This window comes from Talpa occidentalis, unplaced genomic scaffold (genome assembly GCF_014898055.3).
Source record: "Talpa occidentalis isolate TD23 unplaced genomic scaffold, MPIMG_talOcc4v2.1 talOcc4.9, whole genome shotgun sequence".
Classification (NCBI taxonomy): domain Eukaryota; kingdom Metazoa; phylum Chordata; class Mammalia; order Eulipotyphla; family Talpidae; genus Talpa; species Talpa occidentalis.
In genome coordinates, this window is record NW_023605305.1 from 30,693,713 (window position 1) to 30,717,830 (window position 24,118).

Genomic DNA, 24,118 nt, shown 5'->3' on the forward strand with positions numbered 1-24,118 from the left:
GTTAAGAAATCAACAAGACTGTAGACATGGGTAGATGCTAAAGGGAGAATATGTGGATAGGGTCAACATAATCCATGCAAAAATATCAGGATTTAATCTAATGCACTAACTGGCATAAAATTGTGAACTCAGTTTTCAGTTAAAATAAGACAGTATTTTTGTTCTTTTAATTAGAAATGAGTTTTCACTGGAATTTTTGGCTTCTATGTTGAGTTGGTCAAGATTTCCTTATGCTTCAAAGTGATAAAATCTTGGGGATAACTATACAATCACTAGGGAGTACACTCGACCTGAGTTCTAACATGTCATATTGAGAAAATCTGGAAAAGTTCCCTCTTCAGTGATTGTGTTTTAATAAATAAAAAGGCAGCTGCTATGAAGAGAAAGCAGCATATGGGATAAAAATTCTACAAGTAAATTGTCTGCAGAATGTTGCAGTAATCCCTATGGCATGTGCTTCCTCGAAAATGATGGGACGTTTGTCAACACACGTAGAGCAAATGATAGGAAAAGACTCCCATATATAATTCATCTCTCTATCAAGTTAAATACACAAATACCTCAATTGTGGGTTGGCACAAACTAAATATTTAAAAGCTTCCCATAGTGCTCTAGGTCCTCATTGTTGCCATTCCAAACAACACTAGGAACAAGCATTTCCCTCATTCAGATTCACTGACAAGCACCTCTCTTCTTTAGGTCAACAAGCACCATAATTTTATGCTGGCTGTTAGTACTCCATTGACCACGAGTAATTGTAGAGAGAATTCAAGGTAGAGGTAGCACACCCGATTATACTCAAGATTGTTCCTTATTTTTTAGTTAGAAGTAAAATCCTACTGTTACCTATTCTTTAGAGAGACTTTTACCATAACCTCTGCATTACTTTATTGTGCGTGTGTGTGTGTCTCCCTCTCTTACATAGAAACTACTTGAAAATAGTGATTTTTCCTTCTTTATCTGAGTACACCCAATACTTCCATATAGGGAATGCTTACAAATTGACTATGAATGAATGAATGAATGAATGAATGAAAAAATGATTTTTCCTCATAAAAATAATTAATTTTTGAGTGCTTAACATCATCACTTCACTAATCCTCATGCTCTATCCTCTTTAACATGTCTGATTTATATCATCAAAGGTACTTTCAAGAGTACTCTATATATATACTCAATTTATTTGATGTAAGAGTTTTACACATAATTTCTCATTTGAAATCCAATTCTGTTATAAACTGTTTAAATAATATTTACTATAAAAACCCAGAGGCATCTTCAGACTAAAACTGTGTTGAGATCTCCAAGCAGATTTGAAAAACATGGGTGAAAATTATCCAGGCACATGGATAATGGCAACTTATTAACTTACTAGTTTCAAATCAAAATTTTGTGGAATTGTGCTTCCCCCTTCACTAGTCTATTCTCTAACAAATAGGCAAATGATATTTTAGACAAATCAATTAGATTCATATCACTTCACTTGTTGAAAGCTTTCTAGTAGCTTCCCATTAAAACTTAGGGCAAAATCCATGGTCCTTACCATGTACTTCACCTGATCCAATTCCTGACCATTTCTCTGATTTCATTCTTACCACTTGCTCACTCTGTATAGTTACACTGATCTTGCTTGTTCCCATCTCTGGGCCTTGCTCTTTGCTCTTTCCTTTTCCTGGAAAGTTCTCCTCCAGTTCATAATTGAGCTCACTCCCTTATTTCAATCAGACTTTTCAAAATGATGCACATCATTTAAAATATTCCTCCATCCATTTACTCCTTATTTCTTCTCCTTACCTTATTTTTTCTTTATCTCACTTATCAGTAACTGTTGTTACAGAATTTATTTGTTAAGATTGTGTGTCACACCCACTAGAATGAAAGCTTTTTGAAGGAAAGACTTCATGCTATATCCTTTTGTTCATGCTATATCCTTAAGAGTCAAGGGTTCAACATACAGCAAGTAATTGATGAACATCTATTCACTGCAAGATGTTTCTCCTGGGTCTAGCAAAAGGCCTGACATATAATTGGCGCAAAAATATTTATTAAAAAAAATGGACATGCATACCAAAGAGTGGTATGGTAGGGGAGTTAGAAATGTTTGTAGCCAGGCAGACTACTCAAGATAACAAATTCCCTTTCCCTCCCCCCAAAAAACTTTATAGAAGTATAAATGACAATTATAATATATTTGAAGTGCAAAACATGACGATTTATTATACATCTACACGTGAAAGGATTCCCACCACTACTGAGTTAATTGGCACACCGACCACCTCATATATTTACTTTTTTGTTTGAATACACTTAAGTTGTAGTCTCAGCAAATTTCAACTACATAGTATAGTATTATCAACTATAGTAACATAAAACACATTAGATCCTCAGAATTTATTCATCTAGAAATAAAAGTTTACATTCTTTTATCAACCTCCTCCATTTTCCTCAACACTCAGTGTACTGCCAACCACTTTTTTATTGTTTTTATTAATTTAACTTTTGTGTTTTAGACTGTACATGAGTATTTTCTCTGTCTGAATCATTTCATTTAACAAGGCCACTTTTAAAGTCCTTTTTAAGGGACAGCAGAAAGTTCATATAAAAATGGATTAATAAGCCAAGGAAAAGACTCACATTGAAATCCCATCCCTTGCAGAGTGGCACTATTAGAGAATTTTAGCTGGGTAATTCATTCCTTTCTTAAAAATGGAGGAGTTAGGTTTTGTATTATGGAGGAGGGTATGGAATCTCTGTTCATGTATACTAGCTTTCGATATTAGTTCCTAGAATTAGCCAACTAGTCTCCAGCCTGGACTTACACATTTCTAGTGTCTAAAAGTTCACACATGTATTTACCAAAATGTTTCCTGCTCCATCAGTCCCCACAAATCATATATTATCCTTTGACAAATACAGTGCTAAGCAATTCATAAAAGAAAGGAAGAAGAAAACTGTATATTCAGAGCATCTACTGTGTTCCAATAACTGTGCTAAATATTTTACTCAACTTACTCTATTAAATCTTCATAATAACCTGGGATGTAGAAATGAGTATTCTCAATTTAGAGATGAATAACAAGAGGACTTACTCAAAATTTAGTTCTTGAATAGCTACAATTTCATGATTTTGTAGGAAAAAAAAAACTAAGCTAAAAACAAAAAAGAAGTAAAATATAGCACCACATAGAGGTTAATACTCAGAACCCAGCAGGAAATTAGATGGCACACTCAAACTATGGAAGCAAAGGGCTGTGTGAGGCCACTTACAGCAACTATGACTTCAATCAAGGCACACAGTCAGTATGACCCCTCAGGGAAGAAACTGGAGAAATGAACACCACTTTACTGTTTCTCCCTCTCTCTGATCTTTTGGTGGTATTCCAGATTGAACTGCATTAGAAATCACAGGTCAGAGCAGTCTGTTGATGTTGCCCATGTCGGTCAGCCTTGGGGTGAAGTGGAAGATGCTACAAATGGGTGGAGAGAGGGCCAGGAAAGACAAATGGAATATATCCTGCAAATCCACTTAAGGGTTATTAATCAATGTGAACTTGGATTAACTTGTTTGTCTAAACTGTCAGATTGTATATTTTAACTTACCAACTGTTGTTTTGTTCATCATAATGCCTGAAACACAATATTCTCTTTGAATATTATATTGCAATTACAGCCCAATTTAATGAAAATTATGTGCTTTTTTTAATATCAACTTCTCTGAAAATTCTTCTTAGTACTTCATGAACATCCCATAGTTCTTTCAGAGCATTTATATATAGCCTTTTTTAATTGTTTCTCTAAAACAATTAGAATTTCATTATTATATTTGAATTTTTAATATAGTCATTATTATGTCAAAGGAAACTTCTCTGAGACACATTCATATTTTCATATTAATGGAAGTGCTGTTATAATGTTAATAGAAAAATGGGTTTAATCAATTATTTAATTCATTCATTAACTACATACTTTCCCCAAACTCAAGGGAATATAAAACAAACAACTCATTTAAAACAACAAAAAGGATTGCACTTTAGAAACTTTTGAGGTATATTCAATACCTTTACATTATTTCAATCTGGAAAATGACAATTCCTATAGGAATAGAAAGAGCATGATATGTGAACAGAGCACAGTTCTTTGAGTTAGAGGGACCTGGAGTTAAGTCCCAGATCTACAGTTTAATAGCTGTATGTTTTTGCCAAGTGTCTTAAAGCCTCTGAATCTATGTTTATTTGTCTACAAAATGAGAAAAATAATATGTATCTTATAGGGTTTTTTGTTTTTCCCACTGGGCTGTGAGCAAGGGCATAGGGCTTACACCTCTGCATTCATTGAGAGCTCAGCAAAGGAATCAAAGAGTAAATGATTCTCTCCTCTGAGTACTGCTCTATGTGTTCAAATGCTTGTAGCCACCTGAATGTCACTTGAAGTTTACTCTGCATAGGAGACTAGCAAATGGGGCCCTTTTAAAAGATGACCTTTAGGTTTGCACTTTTCCCTTTTTTTGCTCTTATTTCATAAGAGATGGGATGAAACACTACAGGAAAGGACATTAAATCCTGGAGTGCCTAGATGCAATTTGCACCTCCACAAATTGCCCTGAGGACCTTAAATTGCAACTAATTATCACCAGTAATTAGCGTTGCTCTTCAGAGAGGCAGAAATAGTGTCCTGTAGTGAGCACCCCATGTTCCTCAAAGAGAAATTTAGAATGGACAGATGTCACTCCCTTCCTTCCCCTGATGAGGGGGCTCCAGTCGGCTTCAGTGACTCACCCAGAGACTCACTGTTGGGGCCAGTAAGTACTACACAAAGGACAAGAGCAGCAAAATGCATATTGAAAGTGTTCAAAAATTTAACAAGTACTTTCATTACCCGGTATCTTACTAGATTCTCAGACCAGTCTTATGATAGAAATATGATTCATTAATTGTATATCTACTATGTGCAATTTATTTTGTCAAACACTGAAAATACAGTGGCAATAAACACATCATAAAGTATCCACCTTTATGACAAAATTTGAAGACTCACATAACAATAATCAATTTGCCATTACAGTCCACTGTGATTAATGTTATAATAAAGGTATAGATAACTGTTTAAAAAAATACATATTGGGCCTCTCTTGGTGGCACAGGTGGTTAAGCGCAGTGCTGTGAAGCTGTCTGCAGCCTCTGCAGCGCACCAGTTCGATCCCTGCTGGCCGGCGACATACCCACATGGAGCGGCAGACCTCTCTTGTCTCATCAGCTGCTCCCCTCAGCAGTGTGCTTCAGTCGGTCTGCCTGTTCTGTCCCCTGTTCTGTCTCTGGTGAATCCTCTCACCCTCCTGTGCATCTGGCCTGTACCCTGTTCTTGTATAAATAAATAAATAAATAAATCTTTTAAAAAATTTAAAAAAAATAAAAAAATACATAGCTCCATGTTACACAGAAGTGGTTATGTTACTAGATAACTTAGAAGAGATATCATTTGACCATCACAGAAAATGGATGAAGTTAGTAATATCTCCAACATCAAAGTGAGAAAAGTGAAGCTAACTTAAACAACTTGTTCATAGTTATACAATAAGTAAAAAAAACCAAAACCAAATCCATATCCTTCAAGTTCAAATATCTGGCTTGTCCCAAGAGAGTATCTCTATTCGGTATTAAACTTGCCTCTACAGCTTTCCTACAGATTTTTATCTAGCTTTTGCCTGAACACCTTTAGTGACACAATGTTTATAACCTCATAAGGAAGCCCATTTCATTGTAGGATAGAGCTCATTTTCAAATGTGCCCTTCATCAACTTAACAATGGAGAAGATATATTATACTTAGTGAAAGGGGTTGGGCATAATTGTGGATATAGAAAATTAGACTTTGCAGACTGTTTTGTGAGCAGTCAATAGAGAGGAGACAAGAAACCAGGCTAAAGTGAAAGGGATGGAATGATTAGACCAAGAGTTGATAAGGATGTGGAACAACCTGAATTTTCATACATTGCTGTTAGTGGTATCACTTGGTAGTGTTGGCAATGTTTATACAGTAGAGTGTATGTGGTAGGCTGAATGATATCCCTCTCTAAGGATGTTCAGATCCTAATCTCCAAACTTGTAAATTTACCTTATATGGCAAAAACAAAACAAAACAAAACTTTGCAGATGCGATATAATTGGAAATTCTGATTTAAAACATAAGGTTATCCTGGATTATCTGAATGACCCTTATGTAATCACAAGGGTTCTTATAAGAGAAAGTGATGTAAAGACAGATGCAAAGACAGATGGAAGGACTATGCTGCTAACTTTGATGATAAAGGAAGGAACCACGAGCCCACAACTATGCAAGGAATGTATTTCTAGAAGCCAGACAAGCCAGGGGACAAATTTTCCCCTGGAATCATCATTAAAAAAATAGTCCTGTCTTCGCCATGATTTTTTATTTCAATACCACATAAAAATATGGGAATGAATTTATATTGTTTTAAGCCACTAAGATGGTGCTAAGTTTTTTATAGCAGCAATAGGAAACTAAAACAATGTGCACACTCAATGACTGAATGTATTCACTGCTATATACCCAATAAGAATATATACATATGTGCACCAAGACATAGACAATAATATTTTTACAGTACTATTTGTAATACACAAAACTAGAAAGTCCACAAATACCATCCACAGTACAGTGGATAAATAAATTGTGGAACTAAGTGAGGATAGTAGTTATCCTTAGGGGAGGAAAACACAAGGATATTGGTAATACACTATTTCTTGATCTGGGTGCTGGTTACTTAGGTATGTTCAGACTGTGAAATTCATCAAGGCCATGCACTTAAAATATGTACACTTTTATGTTTTTAATATTATATTTCAATAAAACGTATTTTTTATTTTTTTATTTTTTAAAGAGGCATATATTTTTATTTATTTGTTTGTTTGTTTATTTATTTGTTTGTTTGTTTATACAAGCACTGGGTACAGTCAGAAGCGCGGGAGGGTGAGAGAATTCACCAGAGCCAGAGTGGGGAGCAGAGCAGGCAGAAGGACCAAAGTACACTGCTGAGGGGAGCAGCAGGAGAGGTATGTGTGCCATGTGGGACCCTCATGGGACCCTCCTCCGGTGGCCGGGGAGCAGCCGGGAATCGAACCAGCGCCGCAGAGGCCGCGGGGAGCTTCGCAACCCAGTGCTCAACCGCTGTGCCACTGGGGAGGCCCTAAAATGTATTTTTTCAATGAAAGTTCTGACTCACTAATGTACCTAGAATTATCTGGAGGTCACTCATGAAAGTCACAAGGCAAATGGGCATTTGCTTAGAGCCCAGTGTTTGAAAACGGAAAAGTTTTTGCTTCTACACAGTCATTTTACAAGGTCTGCTTCTTTAAGGCTTGTGTAAAAGTCTTCCATGTCTGTTTCTTAAGCATATTCCTACTATGGGCCTCCTGACTCTACAGACACATTATTCCATCCAGTTGAAAATGTCACCATGTTAAATGTCATGATGGAGTTATATGATTGGCTTTCCAAGAAAAAGGAAGCTTTGCTGCAGTGGAGCATGCATGAGTCTGAGAGGTAGGACTTGAATTCTGACTCTTACTGAACTTGCTACAGTGTGACAAGTCTCTAAAATCATCTATAAACCATGGCTGAAGAGTAACTATAATCTGCAAGAATGAAATATGTGAATACCCCCAACGCTGCCCCATACAGAAGATTAGCATATATGTGTTATATCTATACAAGGGAAGAAGGCTTATCTGAGGGAGGCATACAGAGTAGAGGAGGTAGATTTATGTGTAAGTCCTTGCTGTCTATTTAAACTAGACAGGAAAACACAAGAGAGGACTGAGAAAGTTCCCAGAGATTTAGCAGATTTGGGCTAGGGCTGAAGCAGCCTGCGGTAAGAAAACTGATATTATTTGAAGACAGGAAAGTGCTAAAATGACAGCGACAATTATCATATCTAAAGGGAAGAGTGTGGTTTAGTCACAATAGTTCAGAAAGCAGGGGTTCCAGAGGTATATTATAGCACATTGGATAGACCACGGTGAAGTTTTGGGGGCATAGACTGTGAACAGGTCTCCAGGGCAAGGAATTCACACAAACCAGGTGGCTTAATAACATAAGGTGGTCATAGATTTTAAAGAGACACTAAAGGACTGCAAAAGTGCATAAGCAGGGAGACCTCTCTTTAGCCAAATTCTTTCCAGGTGGGGCTAAGGCTTGGGGCACCCTGCCTCTCTCCTATGGAAAGCTTTAGGCATTTTCAGATTAAAGAAAAGTTCAAAATCTATTTTGATACCTGGCAATATGCTATCCAAAGGTTTTCTGTTGTGTTCTATGACCTTTATGCTTGTGTCTGTTTTGCTATTGATTTTAATTATGGAATATAATTTCTGGCATGAGGACTCAGGCAGCTCCCTCCGGCAGTCCAAACTCTTGGCAGAGCCTCCCAGAGGAAGGCAAATGAAAAAGCAGTATCGCTTAGAGCTGTGTGCTACTCCTTATAAAGGACACAATGGGTCCTTTTCATATAAATGTCACTGCTGCGTTCAGTCTGATGCTTCCCCGCCATGCCACTAAAAGTGAAGCAGGAATGGGAGGTAGGAATGGAAACACTGCCCAGTTGCTAGGCTCATTTATGCAAAGATCAAAGGAACTTGGAAAGCACAGCCAGAAACCAGGTATATGGTGTGCCTAAACTATGAGGCAGGCAGCCAATTTCTCAAAAGTTCAGGTCTGTACACAAAACTAGCAGGTGGGATACACACACACACATACTCTAAAACAGTATCATTATGGTATATGGGCAGGAACAGTCCAGGATTTGCTGGACAAGGTCAAGACTGATAGTGCTGGGAAATGGGTGCCTTTGAAGGGAACTTCTTCATGGGCCCATGAAGCAGTAACTGGAAGGAAGGTTAGCATTCAGGATGTTTTAGGACTGCCCTTGGGATCAACAGTGTAGAAGGGAGAGGGTTAAGGGTGAAGGGAGGGAAAAATGACCTGTGGCATAAGTCCAAGGGTATGCTCAGCCACTCCCTTGGTGAGAACTGATCTAGGAAAGGCCTTTCAGAGTTGTCCTAAGTTTGGTTTCCACAGTCAACATTAGATGTGGAGTCCCCCAAACGGGGCATGACCTTGGGCTGAGAATATCTCTGTAGTTGTGTTGTCTATTACTTATAGGGTAAAGTCTGAATTTAGCTTTCCAAAATACGTTAATAAGTTGGCCCCAGGCTAATCTGGGCCCTCACTTTTCCACTGACCCATGTTCAACCTATTGGGGATTTTGCAGTACATCACGAACATGCCATGCAAGAGACATCTCCAAGTCATTGCTCACCCTGCTCCCTCAAACACCTGTCTTAAATATCTCTTCCCCTCTTTTTCTTCTGTTAAATATTCTTCCCACTCTGGAGTTATGTCTGAATCCTCATGATAGAAATAAATGTCCATTCCACTCTACCTCCATTATCACCCTGTGCCTCCATTATGGTATTTTAAGTTGTACTTTTTTTTAAAAAAGATTTATTTATTCATTTATACAAGCACTGAGTACAGTCAGAAGTGCGGGAGGGTGAGAGAATTCACCAGAGCCAGAGCAGGGAACAGAACAGGCAGACTGACAAAGTACACTGCTGAGGGGAGCAGCGGGCACATCAAGAAAGGTCTGTTGCGCCATGTGGGACCCTTGCCGGCAGCCAGGGATCGAACCAGCGCTGCAGAGGCTCTCCGCAGCTTCACAGCTCAGCGCTCAACTGCTGCATCACCACGGGAGGTCCTTAAGTTGTACTTTAATTAGTTAGTAATGTATTTCAATCCTACATTTGAATGAATCATCCTGAGAAATGGGTATGATTCATGTTTATAAAAGGAATAAATTATATCAGGCATGAAATGGAGAAACAGGCATAAATATTTAATTTCAGAGACCAGGAAGATGGAGAAAAGCACCAGGATGTAGATGTTTAATAAAATATTTTTTCTCATTCATCTGGAAACTAACCCCTTGGAGATCTTTGTCTCCACTTTATAAAAGAAGAAAAATGGGAACTGTGAAGTTTAAGTAACTTGACAAAGCTACAGAGCTTAAACATGGCACAGCTGGGATTCTATCAAGGTTTCCAAGTCTAAGCACTCTTTCTGCATGTCTATTGCCCCGATGCACACACTACAAACCTTCAAGCTACAGGAATAAAGCTCAGGAAATACTAAACCTCCTGTCCTATCATAGGCCATTTTAGGCCATTTTGGTTCTAAATAGGGTTTGTATGGCTCTACAAAGATAAGAACCGTTTTTTTTGTTTTTGTTTTTTAGTTTAGGAATGACAGGATATTCACCTTCACATATGGCTGAGTTTGTTTATTCCATTTACTGCATAAAATAAAAGGCACCATAGACTGCTCTGCTTAGCAACTCTTCTCTCCTTGCATACAATAATCTCCCTGGAGCTGGAGGATATCACCGTTCTTATATGGAAAATGGCTGTCTGCCAGCAGTCTGAATTTCAATCTCCTGCCCAAATCTCTTCCCCAATCCAGTATTAAATATTTTTGCTGATGTGGATTTGTTATTTTAAGTGAACTGCATTTCAGCAAACCCAAAACTGACATTATGCATTTATTTATTTATTTTAAGCTTTGACTTTCAGTGTAGAGTTACCTACTGTGTCCTGAATGACTTGATGTAAACAAATGCTGCCAGGTGGCAAGTCAGAGGTGGCTTTTGTCAACATCCTTTGGATGGAATGTAATGAACAAGAAGCACAGAACAATGTTCCTAAGAATCAGTCCCATCAACCTCTCCAAAAATAGTATCTGTGAACTGCAAGAATTCATAGGGCACACAGCTTTTATCAGAGGCCTCTGAGAGTTGTAGATTTATAGAAAATTGACACTGAGATGGTTCTTAAAAAATCTGCCCATGTCTCACAAACTACGGGGGACAGGGGAGGTAGTTGCAGAGAGAAGAAACAGTTTGAGGTTACAAAATTAACTGGTGGAAAGTTAGGACTAGAGTCTAACTATCCTATTTCCAGTTGTCCCTCTTTTCACTATAGGGGAAAAAATGGCAGCATTTAGCACAGAGAGGTAATGAATACAATAATGCAGTCAGTGGATCTACTTGTGCATACTGGCTCAGCCACTCAGTAGCCGTGTGACAAGGGGAAGTCCTGAGTCTCTCCAAACTTCAGTTTCCTCCTCTGCAAAGTGAAGTAATAAAGGAGATCTACTTCATAAGAGTACCTACTATATATAATTACTGTGAGGATAAAATGTATAAATGTATGGAATACCCAGCACAATGCCTGCCATAATAAGTTCTCAATATATGCTCAGTTTTGTGATACTTCTATTGTGGCTACATTTTATTTTCCTTTTCTTCTATTCTCTTGTATAACTCCAAGGGAAAACTTAGAAGTACCGGCTACCTCTCTTCTGCATAGAAATGACGAGTAAATACAAAGGCCCCTTCAAATGCAGCCTAACATTACACTTTTCATGAGAAGAAGTGAATATAATTTGAAAATATATCTCACCACCTCATCTAGGGGATTCAGTTTGCCTAACCCAATTTCTCTTTCATTGGTGATAGCTCCCAATGTTGGTTTGATGCTCTGAAAACAATATCTGAGGAATACAACATTCCTGAGATATCCAGAATAGTGGATAATGGGTATTTTCCACTGGTTTTCTCAGATACTCAAGCTTTTAATAAAAGGGTTTATCTTCTTTAATAAATCACAGAAAAAATTCACAGGTATTCCTCATTCCAATCATCAGACAATAATATCAGTGATTCCAAGAACACATATTTTTATTTGCCTCCATATTCCAACATCCAGGGTCCACTTCTAAGTCCGTAGTTAGTATCTTTTGAATGAATGAATGAATGAGCAGCATCAGCACAAAGTTTAGCCATAAATGAAGCAGTGGGAAGATACAGTTTGGAATGGCTATTGAATCCCCAGTGATTTTATATTCTCTGGAAATGTTTTTATTACCCCAGGGAGGGCTCATGGTTTTGTCTTTTCAACATGGTCCTGCTCCTAAGCATATCTCACTGAACCATGACAGGTCAAAATGGTCAGAGTACCTATCTGGGAAATCTGAAACTGGAAATGGAGAACCAAGATCGGGTTTGTTGATACTGGGTCACAGTCATTATACCTAATTTGGCATTTCATGAATTTTACTGCTGAGATCCCCCAAGACTCTGTTGTTCAATTTTTCTATAAATGTTATGAAATACCACAGTATTCTTCCAACAATATCCTTGTAAGGGAAGATATTAAAAAGGGAAATACCTGATATTAGAAAATACCTTGATAAGCTACTTGGAGATAGAGGTAAAATCTTAAGGTCATGTGTTTCAACTGGGAACAAAGGGAAACAAAGATGGAAGTCTTGCAATTTATAAGACATGAATAGGAATTTAAAGATAGGGCAAACAGAGAAGAACACAGTAGATTTTCTGCTGACTGCTAACAAGAACAGGGAGCAATCTACAGTATCCAAACCATCAGGGAAAATACTTTCTGTCAGTAGTTTTGCAAGTATGGGACTCAGTACCCCTGGTAGTGCAAAGCAAAGCTTTCTGGGAGGCCTCATCTCTCTGCACTGTCAGGAAAGGACATCCAGGGTTACTGACAAAAGAGCAAATGATTTCTTAATATAATAGAGTCAGCAGAAACAGACTGTAGTATAATTAGTAAAACATAAATTTTTTAAGAATTCCAGAGTTAGGAGTTAGGACAGACACAGGGAAGGGATAAGACCTGATGCCTTTTTACCCTGGAGAATGTGTTAAGGCTCTAAACCTGGGTGAAGTGGGTATGGTAAAGAGCACCGAACTGGGAGTCAGAAGAAATAATCTGATTCTATCATGAATCATTGTGTGACCTTAAGAAAATCATGTGTGACCTTAAGAAAACACCCTCATTGGGTTTTAGTGCCCTAAATGAAAAATGAGAGGTTTGGACTGAATATTCTTAAGATTAAATGACCCTCTAGATCAGGGTTTTTAAAACATACCATTATATTTTTAAGCAAAACTGTTTCCAAAAACTACAGTCTTAGAATCTTAAGCAATTGAAAGTAGAACTACTCTAAGAGTATCAAGGGGGACGGGGGTAGATAACAATTCACTGTCTCTTTTCTTTGACAGAATCAACTTTTGCTTCCCTTAATGGGGGGACAGTGCCTAGTCATCTTGATACACTCCTGCTCTCTGCAGAAACAGCTGCTATGAAAGTCATCATCCACCTGATGAATTCAATACTAAATCCTACTCTGACCTCAACTGGAAAGCCATTAAGGAGCATGCCCCGATACCTTAGTCTACTTTGGGATCTATTCTCACTTGCCCACTCCTTTTCACCCCCACCTTCCCTAATCCAACCCAGTCCTCGATCCCTTCTTCCCAAACATGACTTACCCTGAGCAATGAAATAATAGTACCCATCTCACAGGGTAGTTTTGTGAATGGAGTAAGTTAATGTGCTAATATTTAGTACATTTCTTGGCACATAAATATGATAGAAGTATTTTAAGTTGTTATTACTCATTTCATTGTTTTTAATAGCGTTACATAGGAGCCAGTTAAGGCTTACACTTTGTTGCATCACCAGATTCACTATCTTGTTTTACCTATCAACAACCTTAGTTTTTGCCTTACTAGTTCCATCTCGCCACACTCAATTTTATTGGGGGGGGGGCTTCTATTAAACATTTTAATTGTCCTACATCGTTGTTCAATTTTGCATATATTTGATTTCTCCCTTCAGGTGGAGTCCCTGTAAGTTTCCCCCTACCACATCACCCGTGAACCATCACCATAGCCCCTTGTGCTCTTTTTTTCCCTCTTTTGAGCCTTCTTCAGACTCTCTCCTGCTGTTTGCCTCAGATCTACAGTTTGCCTCTAAGTTTTGTGGGGTTTTTTTGACACTTTGTTTGGTTTCCCTATATTCTTCTTATAAGTGACATCATCTGATATTTTTCTTTTCCCTTCTGACTTACTTCTCTGAGCATAATCCTTTCCAGGTCCATCCATGTTGCTGTGAGTGACATGTGTTTATCTGTTTTGATTGCTGCACACTCACTTTTAATCATAGTGATTGTCCACATGCATACAGATGGCTTTTGATCTCTATGGTGTATATTCAACAAATAGGGTGACAGCTAGTTGTGGTATGTCCTTAATATTTTTTTAATAAATATGAAGGATAATGAATAATACATTTCCATTTCATCTTCCCTTGCTACCATCATTTCTCATTTTCAATCTCTCTCCTCTTTCCCTACTCTCTCTCCCTCCCTTTCTCCAAATGCAATTTTCAAGCTAATTTGCTGAGGCATTTACATTGTAATAATTTTTTTATGACAAATCCACTGATTCTCCTATTTTATAAACACCAGCTCCCTTTCTGTTTTCTCCCATCCACATCCAATATAATAATTATGTTTTCACAAAAACCCTCAATCCCCTTGTCTCCATTCATTTTTTTTTTTTCTCATTTTGCAAAACCTAAATCCAGATGAACCTTTCTACCTACCCTATGCAGGCCTCAAATAACTGGAGATAATCACATGTACAGATAATGACTACACTTTAAATTAATGGTCTTATTCCTCAAGCAGCTGTTATCATTGCTCAGCAATTCTACAAGGAAATTCTGGTAAACTGGTCTCTCATTTTTTTCCTAAAAAAGAGCTAGTTTTGACCTTCTTATGTCTCTTAGAAACCATTATTCTTTTCCTCTCTCCACTTTTCCTAGAGGATAATCTCATCTAATATTTCAACTTTAGAAACCATCAGAAAGGAGCATCCTCATATTACCATAGCCAAAATGAGAAATATGCCTATGTCTCCTTCTATAATCCTATTACAACAGATGAAAGTACCCTCTTTACAAAGTCCCTCAGCATGTCCTCTGGACCCCATGCCTCTCACTCACTCAAAGACTGCACTCTGTTAGCCATCTCCTGTGTCTCCTACATCATCATCAATCCTGCACTCTTCCTGAATCATTACTATTACCACATAACCATGACCCCAGGATTCCACACTCCATCTGTCATAGCTACTACACATCTCTCTGCTCTTCTTTTTGGCCCAACTTCTGTATATGCACACTGCCAACAACTCTTATTCTTCAAAGACAATGTAACTTACTCTACTCTTGGTTTTTCTCTTACTCCGGGCAACTTATTTTCTGATTTCTATGTGGATGCCTTCTTTCTTTTCAACCTCTAAATACTGTAATTCCCAAGGGTTTGATTCTATACTGTATTATTATTTTTCAATCACTTTTCTTCCAAGGTTTTCTAATCCAAATAGAGACATGAAATATAATCTATATCTAGCACTCTCAAATGTATGTCTCTAGCTCAAACTTCTCAAAGGACTTCAGTCTTGTAGTATATCCAAAACACTACTAGACGTCTTCCCTTTGAGATCTCAGAGTATATAAAACTTAACATTTTCAAAATAAGTGCTGACTCCCCTATTCTACCCATATTTCATCCCTTCCAAAATTTACTAATGTTGTAAATGACAATACTCAACCAGTTGCCCATGCCAGAAAAGGAACTCAGTCTTGATTTCTTACCCTGTCTTCATTCTCAGACATAATTAATTTTTCAGTAATCTAACTTCCATTATGTATTGTATCTCAAATCCTTGAAGGATTTTTCTGTTTCTACTGGCACCCATCCCAATCCAAGTCACTATTATCTCAGTACTACAACAGCCTTCTAACTAATTTTAAAGAGTCTATATATTCAATTTTCATAGAAGTCAAAGTATTTTTCTAATAGCATTAAAAAAAAAACCCAAGTAAAAAGCATGTCAGTTTGTCTAAATTTAAATCTACTCCCACCCATACATAGCTTGCCCCACTGAGAAGCCTTCAATATCTTCCCTTTGTTAGCTGTAGGAACAAAATACAAATATGTTCACATTGATTTCAAGGCCTATCTGAGTTTAGTCCTACCTCTGTCTCCACATTCATCTTTTGCTGTATTTCTCCCCTGAAGTCCTCAAGTTCTATAAATTTCATTCTTACTAGAGGTTCTCAACCATTCTCTTTCTTTCTTCATGTCTCTGTTTGACATGATCTTTAATGCTCTTCACTTCCTTCTAATCCTTCAAGCTTCATATTAAATGTCACCTTTGTCCATATCATGTAAGTATGAGGCTTAGATGTATAACTAAATTGTGAACTTCCTAAGGACAGGAATCTGGATGTAAGTCTATTTTTCAGCATTCAACACAAGCAAAATGCTGGCTCTTGGGAAAGTTTGGGAATAATTGAGATGCATTCTAAACTTTGAGTTTGACATTTCAAAGACTATAACGTACCAATTTTACATTCCTAGCAAATACCTAACTCTGCCGTATTCTAGTGAATTAAAGTTTTACGGATTCTGAGAGAGAAATGCAAAATGTAGATGGCCTGATATTCGATTAAGACATGCTTGGAATTCCAATTTTCTCCCCCATGTAGCCAATATCTGAAATAATTAGCTAATCTTCAAAGATATGTTTTGGAAAATATAACTATAGAAACAGAGCTATTTTGAAGTTTTTTTTCCTAAGATTTATTTATTTATTTATTTATTTATTTATTTATTTATTTATTTATTTATGCAAGCACTGGGTACCGTCAGAAGCACAGGAGGGTGAGAGAATTCACCAGAGCCAGAGCGGGGAACAGAACAGGCAGATGGACCAAAATACACTGCTGAGGGGAGCAGTGGGCATGGCAGGAAAGGTCTGCACACTATGTGGGACCCTCGCCAGTGGCTGGGGATCAAACCAGCGCTGCAGAGGCTGCTGGCAGCTTCGCAGCCCAGCACTCAACCGCTGTGCCACCAGGGGAGGCCCCATTTTAAAGATTACTTCAGATAATACATATGAAATAATAAGCACATAGTTGACTTTGAATGAATGTTAGTTCTTCCCTTAGTATGTGAGAATAAATCCCATTTGGGCTTGAAGTGCTCTTGAAGACTATGAAGATAACTCTCCTAATTTTACAGATGAGGACTTGTTTAAGGTCACAGAAATACCAATGTGAAAGCTGAAATTAGCATTTGCCTATTTCCTATGTACTATTATTCTTTTTATAATAAAAATAGGATATAAGAAAATTCTGTGACATAGCTTTTATGAAAAGGAAATAAAAGTATATTATCATTGTAATAGTGGACCTGTTTTAGAGAACAACTGTGAAAATTTGCAGAGAGCAAAATTTTTAAAGATAGTAGTCCATATTTCAGAGTTATTAGCTGTTCCAGTTTGGTCAACAAGCATATTGGAGACTCAGTTTGGGCTGAGATGGGTGAGATTTCAGATGAAATCTTCATTAAAACTATTATATTTTTAAGCCAGACAAGTCACATGTTACTCAATACAACATTCATTGTCATTTCTAAGATACACACTTTGCTCCCATTTAACATTTCTGAAATCCAGATGTGGCCATCCCTAGGCAGTTATGATTTATTGACACTGCATGAGTAAACATATCAAAACTTGTTAATGTGTTGTGATTTGGGATGAAATCCCAAGATAACAGTGGACACTTTGAAGAAAGTTTGTATCATATGTTCTGGAAGGCACAGAGGCTGTTGTTACTATGTGGAAACAGTGTCTTTTGACAATTTGGAATAAAGAAGTAATTCAGAATAGTTGGATCCTGAATGTTTTAAAATGCCCTAATACTTTATTTGCATGTATATTTTTTTATTATGCACCACAGTGATTTATGATAAATCTGTATAAATAAATTTAAAAAGATATTTTGATAAGTATAAAATAAAAATTCAGTGTCAGAAGAAAGCAATGTATCAGCGATAAATTGGCAACATTTTTCTTCCTGAGTAATACATTAAGTAATGGTGCATCTTACAGTTGACTGCTTCTTAAATTTGATGAAATGTGAAGTCACACCAAATAAAACGTTGTAGGCTATGTAACACTTTCTAATAAAAATACTCCAATCACATTAATCTTATAGTGATTAACAGCAATTTAGCTTGTGATTCTATTAAATACTATTAGTCCATTTATTGAACACAACATATGGTTATTTATAGTAGGGTAGTTAAGAATAAGAACTTTGCGGCCTCCCCTGGTGGCGCAGCAGTTGAGCGCTGGGCTTCGAAGCTGCCTGCAGCCTCTGCTGCGCTGGTTCGATCACCAGCCACCAGGGAGGGTCCCACATGGCGCGCAGACCTCTCCTGAGGCGTCCGCTGCTCCCCTCAGCAGTGTATTTTGTCAGTCTGCCTGTTCTGTTCCCCACTCTGGCTCTGGTGAATTCTTTCACCCTCCCATGCTTCTGACTGTACCCAGTGCTTGTATAAATAAATAAATAAATCTTTTAAAAAAAGAAAGAAAGAAAGAATAAGAACTTTGGGCTCCAACCAACCTGAAACTCAATCCTGACTCTGTGGCCTTGGACAATTAACCTCTCCAATGTTTAGTTTTGATTTTTCAAAATGGTACACTAATAATACCTGCCTTTTAAAGTTTGTTGTAAGGATTACATAAATTGCAAATACAAGCAAATAGTTTGTGACTCCTAGAAATGGCTTAATGTCTGTTAACCACTCTATTATTATTGCTTGCTATAATTATTATAGTAATACTATGTTACCTGATCTTTACAATGTTCATTTGAGAAAATTAATATTATCTCCAACTTAGAGATAAGCAGTTTGATACTTAGAAACTTTCTGTTGGAAAGGTTTACATAGATGACCACTGATTATTTAGAAAATACGTAGGTGGTAAATTATATCATTCAGTTAATTATTAAAAACTCAAGTTTAAGTCCCTTGCCACTCAATATTTATGAAAAGCTCAACTGATAAAAATGAATAAAATAGATGGAAAATAGCTTTTAAAGTACATAATTCAATCCATTCCTTTACATACTCTAATTTATTTTTGGATCAAGCCAGACCACAAAAGAACACTCACTATTTTGCTCTTTTATAAAATTGTTTTTATAATGGCAAATAACAAAGGACTTTATTGAGAGGTTTTTTTTTTTTTTAAAGAAATAGCTCTAGTAAGCTTATTCTCTATTAAGAATAACAGAGAATGTGTCTGAGAATGTTATTTATCACATCATAAACTATATTCTTTTTTTTTTCCATCAGCATCCCATAAGCCCCCTTGGCTTCTATTTATCCCCCCTCCTTCTTAGCCTGAGAAAACCACAGTTTGGCTATTAATGTCTGCTAGTTTATTATTATTTTCCTTTATCAGTTAATAACTTTGTTTCTTTATAGCACTCACATGTGAAACTGTCCAATATTTATTTTTCTAGTTTACTTTGCATCGGATAATCCCCTAGAGTTCCTTCCATTTTGCTATAAATGGAGGCATTTCATCTTTCCTTAAAGTTGAAAAGCAACCCATATTTCCACATCCACATTGTCTTATTTTCTATTCATGGACATTTAAGTGGTTCCCATACTTGGTTGCTACTGCACTTAGTAGCACAATTTACATTGTGGAACACGCATTTTTTTTTTGAGTTTATGATTTCAGTTTCTTCAGGTACACAAAAAATGAGATTGCAAAATTATATGGTATTTTCATTTTTAGTTTTTTAAGGCATTTTCAGAATACTTTCCAAAATGGCTGCACCAATTTATGTTCCCACTAACAAAGTATTAAGGTTCTTCTTTCTCTACATCCTCTCTAATACTTGCTGAAATTCTTTCTTGTGTATGTTATTCGCACAAGTGGGGGATGCTATCTCATTGTAGATTTGATTTGCATTTCCCTTATTAGAAATGATGATGAGCAATTTTTCATACATCTGTTGACATTCTACATATCTTCTTTGGAAAACTGTCTATTCAGATCTGCTCTGCCCATTATTAATTGGGTTGCTTGTCCTTTGCTGTTAGGTTAGATTAGTTCATTGTATACCTTTGCCCTAATGGTTTGTGTTACTTTCATTTCCCTTGTCATGGGAGTCAAATGCCCAAATAATTCTCTATCATTAATGTCATGGAACTTATCACCTAAGCTTTCTTCCACGTGTTTTATCATTATGGGCCTTGTATCTGAATCTCTGGTCCAGATAAAGCTTTGTATTTAAAGAGTGACCCAACTTCATTTTTTTAAAATGTGTTCTCCAGTTTTCCAAGCACCATTTGTTAAAGAAACTCTCTTTCCTCCATGTATCAACATGGCTCCTTTGTTACAAATTAGGTATTGGCATATGCATAGATCTACTTCTGGGCTTTTGACTCTGTTCCACTGACCTTTTTATCCAATATTATATTGCTTTAATTACTGATGTCTCACAATGTATTTTAAAATCAGTAACATCATGCCTCCATTTTTCTTTTTTTATTCAGAATTATTTTAGCTACTGGGTTACTTTTATAGTTCCATAGAAATGCTAATATTTTTAAAAATTATATTCTTTAAAAATCACCTATCCTTTCCCCCCTCTCCTTGGTCTCAGTGTTAATAAAATATGTGTTTTTCCTAATGAATTTAATTGAGTTCTGGTAATGGATAGTGGGAGCTATGAATCTGATTTTGTCTCTCTCTTGACCTTAGTTGCCAGTAAACTCTAAGTCAAGTTTACTGCTCCACTAAAAGTGTGGACATTAATCTCACTCCTGGTTTCCTCTTTTCCATACTCTCACTTTACAAGAAGAGACAGTTCTTCTTGATTTCTCTAAAATGGGAAAGGACTTGGTGCCTTTTGGGCATTGAGAGAAAACCATATAGTTGAATTGCTTTCAGAACTATTAGAGATGAAGTTGAAAAGAAAGACATGACTGTCAAGAACCTTGGGGGCAATGATGAGCTCTGTATTTTTAAAATCTACTCCAAAGAATTTATGACAAATTAATCAGTCAACAAACAAAACAAAAATGTAAAATATGTATCTTAATTCTACAAATTTACTATAGGAGAAAATTAATTAAACTACCTCACCTGGCTTCCAATTCTTAATTGCCTTAAAAATTCCTCTATAATCACCAGAATGTAGAACAGAAGGGTGAAAGTCAAATGTACTAGGTAGAGCAAGATTTCTAAAAATGGTGCAAAACCATTCTAAAACAGAACTTTTTTTGTCAGTATCTGGCTGGCTGGGAGCCCTTCCCAACTGGCCCCCAGATGCTATTAGAAGATTAAGTTCACCTACATGAGCATGTTATATGTGCCAGTTCTGAACATGGCCCTGCTTTATGAGCAATTTGTAGGTTTTAGAATGGCAACAGACTGAAGTATCTTCATAGAGGGAGACAGGGTCTGGGTTTAAAACTATTTCTGTTACCTATTAGCTATGCAACCTCGGGTAAATCATCCTTCTGAAACTTGTATCACATAGGTATATAATGATCGTTTATCACACAGGGTTGTTAAGAGAATCGTAAATAAAGTAAGGGTAGAAGCAAGATTTTATGAAAATAACAATGATGAGGAAGCCAGGAGAATTAACTATCTCTCTTCTGAGCTTTATTTTCTGTGAAATAAAGCAGCTGAATTAGAATATCTCAAAGGTAATCATCTTCTAATTCTATGGTTTGCAGAACAGTTCCACAAAAGACCAGCTAGTTGTGAAAAATAATCAGAGTATGGGTACCTGATTGGATCCAGAGGTATGGTTGTTAGTGGTTTTTTGAAAACTATGAGCTCACAAGGACTGAAGGCATTTTTGTGGTCAGTGGGTAACTTAGGAGTATTGAGAAATTTGAAAGGGAAGTATTTCACATTTTGAATGCATAAGGTGCTTTTTAAAAGCACCTTTAAAAGTCAAAATGCACCAAAAGGAAAAAAAATAGTAATAATTTGGGCATTTAATCATTCAACAGCAATACACATGCAGAAAATAACACATTTCAGTGTGTTTTCTGGAAATCACAGAAAAGGGCCTATTTTACAGAGTTTGGATATATGAAATATTAGAATATTTATTTGTTCCCTTCATGTACTGGGCACTTACTATGCACTTCACTTAGTTTCCAAAAATAATGCTGAAAAGTAGGGTCTAATGTCTCCATTTTATAGATGGGGTCATAAAACTAAGAATGTTTAAATAACTTGCTTATAGTTATACAGTCAGAAGATTGTGGGAATGAGATATAAAGCACAGATCATTGGGTTCGAATTCTACACATCTTTTCTCTAAAGCCAAGATGCTTTCTAAGGAGAACCAGAACTATGTCCATCAAACAGATCAAGTGTATATGGAGCATTAGGCTTAAAATGAAGACAATCTAAGCAGATAAAATATGGTTGCTTCCATAGATCAGACATGGTGGTGTCCAGATTGGAAGGGAAAGAAAAGTATAAAAAAATGAATGAAGTAAAGTAATAGAAAACTACTGGTTGAACCTTTATACATCTCCTATCAATTTACATATTTGTTCCTCATAATTACCTTGTGAAGTAAATAGTATCTTCTCCATTCTCAGATAAGGAAACAAATTCAGAGAATGGATGATTTTCTCAAGATCACCCATACACTAAATGAGAGTTCAAGTTCAAGTTTGCCTTTATTCCAAGTTCCTGTATTTAGCACACCCAATCAACAGGTTTCTAATCTCAAAGTCTGGACAATTTTAACACATAAAAGGGTGATTTTTTTAAATACTCATTCTAATTAGAAAACAGACCCTCATTCCAAGATACCAAAAAAATCTACCCATTTTGTAAATAAGTCTGGTCTCAAGTACTTTGAGGAGACATTAACATTTAGAGCAGTGCTACCAACCAGATACAGAAATAGCTGCTAAAAGGTTCTGAAGAGACCCCTTAATGTTAGCCTAACTCTGCAACACAAGTTCAGGAATCCACAGCATGTACACTTTGTTCTTCTAAAAAAATAACTGGTGATATCAAGATGGGTCTTGGTAGCTAGCATTTTAAAGAACCTAACAAGACCATTATTGGTGGGAAGGACCTCATACTCTAAGAAGCAAAATTAGCACATATCAGTCAGCCTGACAATGATGTTTAACCAACTTGTCCGGGCTGCTTCTCAGAAAATAAGAAAATATCCAAGGGCTTTGGAGTTCCATAATTATCTGCAGGCTTTCAGTATGTCCGCTCTTTGGAAGAGACCACTCAGAAAAATGAAAATACAAGTCACAGAAGAGAGAAAATATTCATAGACCTTGTATCTGACAAAGCATTTTATTCAGAAAATATAAGTAACTTATTTAATTCATTAATGAATGAGTTGAATAGACTTAACCAAAGAACATAAAAAATACATAATAAGCTCATGAAAAATGCTCAGCATCATTAGCCACTAGGAAGTGAAAACAGAAACCACATTGTATATAACTTAATTCCCACTAGAAAGGCTTAAAGTAAAAATGTTAATAATAACAAGTGCTAGCAAGGATATAGCACAACTGGAACTTTCATACATTGCTGGTGGGACTATAAAAATTAGTCAGTACAACCATTTTAGAAAACAATTTGACAAAATTTTTATAAAGTTAAAAATAGGCTTACTGTATAACCCATTAATTCATTCTTAGGTGGAAATAAAGAAAAGTAAAATTGTATCTTGTAAATGCCTGGTTTTGTGTGTGTGTGTATATATATATATATATATATATATATATATATATATAAAACAAAACTATAGTAATGAAGAGTGTGGTACTGAGGAGTGATATCAGCAAGGTGGTAGAGTAGAAAGCCTTGGGCCCTCCTTCCATCCAAAAACACAATTCAGATACAATTCATTGACAAAGAACTGGATATCCACATACAAAAATGAAGCTGCACCCATATACCAAAAACAAAAATCAGCTGAAAATGGATTAAAGGCTTTGATGTAGGATGCAAACCCAGTAAAGTCCTTAGAAAAAAAAAAATCATAGGGCAAAGCTTCTTGACACTGATTTCATGGCTGACACAGAAAATACAGGGAATAATAACAAAAAATAACTAAGTGGGACTACATCAAATTAAAATGCTTTTGAACAGCAAAGGAAGCAGTCAACAAAGTGATTGGGAGGTCATATTTCCAAACCATATATCTGATAAAGGATTTATCTCCAAAAATACACAAGGAACTCCTGCAACTCAATAGTGAAAAAAATTAACAACTAATAACCCAACTTAAAAA

The 24,118-nt window shown here is 36.5% G+C and overlaps 1 protein-coding gene across 12 annotated transcripts in view; it reads right to left on the minus strand.

The window, feature by feature from the left end:
- The window catches only part of LOC119235247 (AGBL carboxypeptidase 4), a 940,458-nt gene that overhangs the window by 459,209 nt on the left and 457,131 nt on the right, over positions 1-24,118 (minus strand). The window lies entirely within an intron of this gene.